The sequence below is a fragment of the Macrotis lagotis genome, chromosome 1 (genome assembly GCF_037893015.1).
Source record: "Macrotis lagotis isolate mMagLag1 chromosome 1, bilby.v1.9.chrom.fasta, whole genome shotgun sequence".
NCBI lineage: Eukaryota > Metazoa > Chordata > Mammalia > Peramelemorphia > Peramelidae > Macrotis > Macrotis lagotis.
In genome coordinates this window covers 76,954,897-76,963,869 of record NC_133658.1, presented here as the reverse complement: position 1 = coordinate 76,963,869, position 8,973 = coordinate 76,954,897, and positions in this window count along the sequence as shown.

Below are 8,973 nucleotides of genomic sequence, written 5' to 3'. Positions count from 1 at the left end.
CCCACAGGGAAGTGGTGTTGGAGGGAAGGGAATGAAAAGGGAAGAAAGGTCTGAAAAAAGGAAGATGAAAGAAAATGTGAAAGTAAATTGAAAGTTAAAATTTAAAAGAAAAGTTAATGGGGTAAGGCAGAAATCATTGGTAAGGAGGAATAAGAGGAAAGAAAAGTAAAAAGTATAAATGGGGGGGGCTGGCTAGGTGGCACAGTGGATAAAGCACCAGCCCTGGAGTCAGGAGTACCTGGATTCAAATCTGGTCTCAGACACTTAATAATTACCTCCCTGTGTGGCCTTGGGCAAGCCACTTAACCCCATTTGCCTTGCAAAAACATAAAAAATTTAAAAAAAAATTAAAAAGTATAAATGGGGAAAGATAACATGGAAGGAAATAAAGACTTAATAATTTTAACTGTAAATGTAAATGTCATGAACTCTCCCATATGATGGAAGTAGTTAATAGAATGAATTCAAAACCATAATCCTACAATAAGTTATTTACAAGAAATAAATTTGAAGCAGATATTATACACATACACACACAAATTAAAAGTATGGAGTGTATTTTTCTGTAAGAAGATTCTAGAGAAGCATGAAAAGAAATATAAGAACTGATGTTAGGTGAAGGGAGAAGAAGCTAGAAAACATTGTACACCTTAACAGCAACATTATGAGTTGATCAGCTTTGATGGGTACAACTCCTACAAGCAGGTCAAAGAGCTAGGGCAACTCTGAGATACCTGATATGAACAATTCTATTTACATCTAGATGAAGAAAAAATAGAACAAACAAAACTTTACAAAATCTGAATGTGTTGCCTGCCTCCTGGTTAACTTATCCATTACTCTTAATTAGTACTTGTGTTAGACGAACGTTATAGAGGTGGGAGGCAAAAATGACAAGTTCTCCATTTATTTTACTGAATGCAAGAGCTTAAATATCCTCTTAGTCCCTAGTTTACTCCCAATTCACATGGTGTTCTCCAATTAGCAAATTAAACAAATGCTGCCATGATAGTGGACAGCAGGTTATAAAGTTTACTTCCTCAGACTAGTACTTCTCAATAAATATTGCTATCACCTGCTTAGTGTTTAACACAATGCTCCAGGAAGAGCCAAAACATAAGGAACAGATGAGAAGATCTGGAAAGCTGACCCAGGTGATCATGCCAATGATAGACTTTGGGCAAGAAAACCTTTAAGGCATTCCCAATCTCACACTGACCTTCCTGTGACCCTCAACAGCCTCTTGCAAATCCCCTTTTTTTTGTTTTTTGAGGCAAATTTCCTGTAAGCCATCTGCAAGAGGGTGGATTATTTTCACTCATTACTTTAGGAGACATTACCATCACTGATACACTATGCACAGGGAGGTTCCAAAATCACTGTAGGACTTGGATGTTTATCTTAAGGAACATGATCAGAAACTTTGAAGCATTATCAATTTCACTCACTATTTTCCCCCAATTCAATTAAATACAAAACCCAAACCAAAAGGAGTAACATTTAACATAACAATGTCATTTGATATTTTCCCCAATACTGTGCAATCACAGGTTATTTACATTATTCATTGCAGCAATAGCTTTCCATCTCACCATATAATAATAATACATTATAACTGCCATTATACCATGATTGAATTACAAAATCATGAATGATCTTATAAAAAGCTCTTACATAGGATAACAATCTAAAAAAGGTGGGAAAACATGTTCTTTTCCAATACCCCATGTAACAGGATATTGACAAAGTTTTTACAAACTGCTCTGTATACTTCTCTTTGTCTCATTATATACAGAACCCAATAACCCTGACATTGGCATGGTGAAAGTTCATCTTTTGTATCTGAACACATGTGCCTTTTGCTGTTCTGCCAAAATGAATAGGCAAATTGAGTGCCAAACCTGTCCTGAGCTTCTTCCTCCTCATGTTGGTCCTCTCTTTCAATGATAATACAGACATTCCTTTAAGGAACTTAGATTTTTCCATTACTTGTCGAAATACAAACATATCCTGGCCCTCAGATGATTCCCTGGTCGAATCCTATCCACTTTCCTTCCCTTTCTTTTTACATTACTTTTACCTGAAATTACATAATTCACTCTATTGGTGGGCATATCATATATTCACCCTTTTTTGTTTTAGAAAGAGAGTTTTTATATTCCTCTCCTTTCCTTAATTCAATTACCTATAGACCATTCAATGGCTTCTAGTAGCTGAAAAATAAATCTGTAAAACTTTCTGAAATATTTTGTGTATTTATACCAAATAAAACCCAGAGATATTGTAACAGAATTTCTTTGAAGTTACAAAAGAATATCTCATAACCAATAAATACATATACATATATATTCCCTTCCATAAACATATGATAAATGATGATACAAAGATTATAAACTTTAAAATCTTCCTTTACCGATAAAAGACCTTGTGAGATTGTTGACAATTATCAATATTGATTTAATATCAAAACAAATCAGAATACAAAATTTAGTACAATATCTCTTCCCCAAAAGAAATCAGTAGATTATATATATGATTCAATATTCTCAAATTCCTTGATATACAATTTATCCCAATTATATTTTCCTTCTTAACACACACAAATTCTCAAGAGTTGTTATAAAACTTATGTGACTAAATTATTCTTGGATAGCTTTTTTTTTAAACATAAGGTAGAGAGGCCTTTTTCCATCCCTCTTTTCAAAGCTTCCTGCAGGCAGGAAATTTATCCATCTTTGGGTTGCATTCCAAAGCAACTGATCTGGGGGGTCACCCCAGTGGCACCTCACTCCCAGCCCCACCCAAAGCCCCTTGTAGTGGTCGGGAAGTCTACACTTACTAAACCTTAAAATCTCAATTAACATAAGTTGAATACAATTGTCAATATTAGGTTAGTAAGTTAATATTAAGTTAACAATATTACGTCACAGCTGAGATCATTTCACAAACTTTGCAAATTAAAAACTTTCAAATGGTATGAGAGGGTAGGCTCAGATCTCAACTACATTAATTACTTAAATTAGACCTTTTAAGTAATTAAATTCAAACCCTAAACTAAAAGGAGTAACATTTAACTTACCTATTTCAGATCTGAATTACACATACACACACAGGAGTTTAGACACAAACTCAAACACAGAAACAATTCTTTTCTATTTCAAACTAATCAAAGTGAGATTGTTGGACACCCTTGCTGGTACCAAAATCTCAGAATATAGAAACATTTTTTCCATCTCTCCAGCACAGTGGAGACATGTAAAATGTCCTATTGATGTTTAAATATACATATACACACATATACACACTTATATATTTATATTAGATATTTTTGAACACACCAATTAAGACTGGTCAAAAAATAAATTTTTGGAACCAGTCAGGATTTCTTGAAAATCTTGAAATAGTCAATCAAAAATGATTGAATGCATTCTTAAACAACTTTACAAAATGTATGGATTTTCTGATGGTAAAGAAAGGATGAATTATGTCTAAAATATTTCCCATATATATTACATTAATAAGGATTCACTCCAGTATGAATTCTTTGGTGAAAAGTAAGATGTGTGCTCTGAGCCCCTGACACAATATATCCCTTCCCCATAATATTGTAGGGAGTACAACTGTGAAATGAGTGACAGTCCCTGCTCGACCTCCAATGCCTACTAGGTTAGTATAGGAAGCTTGTTTAGGCCAAGCTTGTGGCCAGTTCTGGATGGGGACCACAGTCCAATCTGTCCCGGTGTCAATCAAGCTTAGAAAAGCAATTCTTTCTACTTGGATAACACAAAGAGGTTTTTCTGAAGAAATGGCAATAGTAAATATAGTTTCATTGTTGTTTCTTAGTTTTGGCCCATTGATGAGCTCCTTTTCCTTCCAATTTATAGAAGATCCTGAGAAAACATGTAACTGAGCTATGCATTGGTTCTCATTTATGTAACTATCATCATCATCATCATTAGCATTCACTATTGCAATAGAGAAAATTTCCCCACTTACATACAAAAGGTATAATGTGAGTAAATTCTTGATTTGGTGGAGCCAAAATAATTGCAAACTCCTTATCCATTAATTGTAAAGGGTGAATAGTCACTTCAGTACAAGCATGTGGAGGTACACTATATTTCCAATTACTTTTAAATATCAATATTTTTGTATGGGTCGGCTTGCTGCCAAAGTTGCATACCTGTTTTTCCATTCCATCCCCTGCTGGTCCTGAATGCCATACTCCATCATTGTTTTTGAGGGGTCCTGGGGGGAGGGTCCCTTTCCCCCATTTAAAATTCCTTGTTCATATTCTAATGCTGAGTATCCTGCCTTTTTACACTTTGGACACGGAGTTTTAGTTTGATGTGCTTTGACCTTTCTTGGTTTAATTCCTTGAGCATTCCAACAATTTTTCTTTAAATGTCCAGCCCTTCCACAAAAATCAAGTCTGTTTCTTTTTTATTTCCCATGTGCAATATTAGCAAATGCTTCTGCCATTAATTCTGTATGATACACCTGAGACCCTATTCTGTTACATCTTTGAATCATTTCCTCAATAGTGGCATCGATTTCTTAAGCCAATCATACTTTTCTGCCAATCAACATTTGCATTAGCCCATGCTAATTGTTTTATTAATACATCTATTCCTGCTACATCTCCCAAAGTTCTTTCTACTGCCTCCTACAATTGGACAAAGAAATCTACAAAAGCATATTAATTTCTTTGTCTGAAAAGTGTAAATGGTTCTTTCTTTTTATTTTGCATTGAAATATGACCCCAAGCATTCTTTACACAGGTAGCAATTCTTTCATATGTTTCTAACCCATAATTTATTTGGTCTACATTACTGTGAAACTGACCTGTTCCACTTAATTTTTCATAATATGTAGTGGCATTGGGACCTTGTGAATGCCTCAAAGCCATCTGTCTATACTATTCTACAAATTCCGTCATTCAAAAGACAGGTTGCCCAGGTGACAAACATGCCATAATTATATGCTTCTAATCATCAGGTATTAATATAGAGTATGCAAGATTATCTGATTGTAACTGGACAAAAGGTGATCTTGCACCATATTTCCCCACTACTTTCTCTAAATCTCTGACTGCTTTTATATTTACTGGCTCATGTCTTTGCCTAAAGTTTCCTGGATTAAAAGGATCTGGCTCCTCAATAACAGGATATGACTGAAACTCAGCTCCTAAATCTTCCAAACTTTCTCCCAAATTTCTGGCCCTCTTGATGGCTTCCTTCAATGATGAATTATTTTTTTCACTAAATGATTCTGTAGGACAACTCCTAGGCCCTCTTGATAATACTTATTATTTTTTCCTTCTCTATCCACTGAGGAGAACATCCCATCCTTTGACCTTCAATTTCCTCCACATCCCCTTGTTCCAACTTCCTTTCAAATATCCCTAATATCTTCCCCATGATAAACTTGTTACCTCTCCAAAGTCTTCTGCTCTGGGGTGTCATCTGGAAGCTTTTTCCTTGTTTATATGGCATCTCAAAATCACAGTCCTTTGATGCTAGGTTCTGCTTGTTCCTTTTCCTGGACCCTGATCAGATGGTTCCAAACACGCCTTTGTGCCCCATGCTTGAGAGTCATTTGTTGCATGCCTGCCAGTTAACTTATGCGTTACTTTTAACTAATACTTGTCTCAGATGAATGTTGAAGAGGCGGGAGAAAAAAATGACAAGTTTTCCAATTATTTTATAGAATGCAAGAGCTTAAATATCCTCTTAGTCCCTGGTTTACTCCCAATTCACTTGGTATTCTCCAATTAGCAAATTAAACAAATGATGCCATGATAGTGGACAGCAGGTTATAAAGTTTACTTCCTCAGACTAGTACTTCTCAATAAATATTGCTATCACCAGCTTAGTGTTTAACACAATGCTCCAGAACTGTCAAAACATAAGGAACAGAGGGGAAGATCTTGAGAGCCGACACAGGTGATCAGGCCACTGATGTTCTTTGGGCAAGAGGACCTTTAAGTCATTTCCAGTCCCACAATGACCTTCCTGTGACCTCCAACAGTCTCTTACATGAAACTATGTTCACTTTTTAAAAATTTCTCTTATGTTTTTCCTTCCTATTCTATGATTTTTCATCCTTTCTCTTAGTCCTAATTTCTCATACAGAAATTGTCTATTATGGAAACATATTAAATGCATGCTAAATGCAAATCACATGAACAGTATGCATTAGACTATTCACCACTAAAGGGATGGAGGTGGGAAGGAAAGGAGGAAGGAAATTATGTAACACACATTTGTTTAGTCGATGAATGCAGAAAAACTTTCATAACATGTAATTGAAAAACACAATATTTCTTTAAAAAACTGTTGATTTTTTATGATTCACTTGCATCACCCTTATTTGGTTTTCTCCACTGTGTTTTCAATCTCTCTTATTTGACTATTAAAATCCTTTTTGAGCATTTTTAGAAATTCTTTTTAAACCTGAGACCAATTCTAATTCTTCCCTGTGACTTTGCTTGTAGGCATTTTGAAATTTTTGTTCTCTTTCGATATTTTTTGTTTGTTCTTCCCTGTTTCCAAAATAACTTCCTCTGATCAGACTTTCTTCTCATTTCTTCATCTCATTTCATGAAATTTCTGTTGAAGTTGGTCTTTGCCCCTTTGTTGCATGACGCACTGTCCCAATTTTTTTGATTGTGGGTATATGACCTTCTTAGTGACCTGTGATAGGGCCTTACTGCTAGGCTTCTCTGTGATTGCAGAGAGATATTTTAGGCTATAACAGAAAGCATACATTACAAGTTCTCACCACTGGTATATTCTGGGGGCCACATTGTCCTATAACTGGACTTTACCCAGAAGTCATTGAATTTCACCACTGGCTTTCACCAGTGACCCAAAATAGACTTTCCTGTGGGGCTGCTGTGGGTTATATATTCTTGATGCTTGTTGCCTGTGCCAGTAATAACTGGGGTTTTTGCCAGACTTCATGAGGGGCAAGACTATCTATTTGGATTTCCTTCTGGCTTTTCATGGGTATCAGGACCTTACTTCTCATTTCTGGGATTGCCTGACCTGGACTGCAGTGCCTTTTGACCACTTGAAACATTTTTCTGCAAAATTTCTAAGTTGACGTCTCCTCGAGAATTGTTTCATTCCATCTATATTCTGGTTCTGCCACTCTAGAATTCATTACAAGCCATTAATTTATATTTATTGGGAGGAATTTGAGATAATGATAAAAAGTTAGATAGATTAAGAGATAAAAGGATAATTTAAACGTAAGGAATGCAGAGCTCAGATCAAAATCCCAGCAAATAAGTATAGAATAAGGCTTTTACTTAGTCTAGATCACAGTAATACACATATTAGAAGGTTCTAGATTTACTTTAGTGAACTTCTACTTAGATCATCACTTTTCTGAAGTATTCAATAGTATGCACCAATTATTCTCACATTGTGGAGTTTCTTAAGATGATATGGCCTAATTCTATATATTTTTTAAATTTACTGAATTCTGAGACATTTACTCCTTTACCATCAACCCTGATTAAAGTGTATTCTGGCAGGAAATCAATGCTTCTCCAAATTCCATCCTGCTTTCATAAAATCAGTTTTATTTTATAGACTTTCATTTTTCTAAGTTTAATACTTCTGTCCCTTAGGCTTAGAAAAATATTAATATTGTAGTGCATATAATTTATTATCAGTTATAGAAGAAAGTTATAAATATTTGCACAATTGATTGCTCTGAAAAAAAAGGTAGCAGCCAGAAATGCCTTTCACAATGGGATGCAATTACTGACTCCTATGAAACATTGTAATCACAAAAGCATAGACCAATATGTTGTCATTCAGTTCTGTGAGGAGGTCAAATAAATTCTCTTAGTAATTCTCTTCAGAAATTATTCACTATCAAAGTATTCTCCATAGAATTGTTAAACTCAATTCTCTTGTTCTCTCCATCTCTAAAGTTGAGATACTTGAACTTTATTCTCTCATAGGCTTTTTCTGACCTGATTCCTAACTTATTCAGTCTGAACAGATTCTCTCTTTTATTGCATTTAACAAATTATTTGAGTGATCTTATAGCTAACTGTAATAAAAGAGAGAGTATAATCAAATTTAATAAGTTAGCTTCACATAATATGAAGTAATAGTTCATCACTATGAAAATCTTGTTTATTTTTTATCTGTTTTTTTTATTTTAAAGAGAAGTTAACATACTGATGCTCCAGAGACTTCAAATTATTTATGCTCTTCTGCTAAGAGACTTAAGTTAGTAATATTTCTATTTGAATACAGTATCTCCAACAGGTCTTAGCATTATTTATTATATTTCATAGAAAAAATGTACATGCATACATTCAGATAGAAAGATAGATAGATAGATAGATAGATAGATAGATAGATAGATAAATAGATACATAGATCATTAGACCAATCTCTGGGTGTTGTGCTCTAAAGAATATATGTATGAATACATGTATACGTGTGTATATTCACATACATGAATGTGTATGCCATTTATGTGTATATATGTATATTTATCAATCAAAGTAATCTTGAACGCTTAGAATCTGTTATAGCACATCAAAATTTTTCTCTTTTTTCAGTGTTACAGTATAGCCATGAAATTCTTTCATAGTCACTTGTATGTAGACCTTTAATAGAATCAGTTTTCTTCTCAAACATTGTGTAGGATTGGTTACAGAACAGAGGCATACTACATAACAGAGCTGTATTTTTTTTTCTTTTCCTTCAAAATCAGAGAAATCTCTAGAAGGCAGAATTTGTTCCACCAAGAATTTCCTTTTTTTCTTTTTCCTGGTTAATTTTATATTTATGCTCATTGCCAATCGTCCATCAGTCATAGTTCAGGTTGTTATTTCCCTTTATTAACCTTTTTGCTTCTACAAATTGCACATGATGCTCTCATCTGTTCTTCAAAAGTACTTTGAAACAGTCAAGAGTAATGATTTACCTTACTCTTAGGACC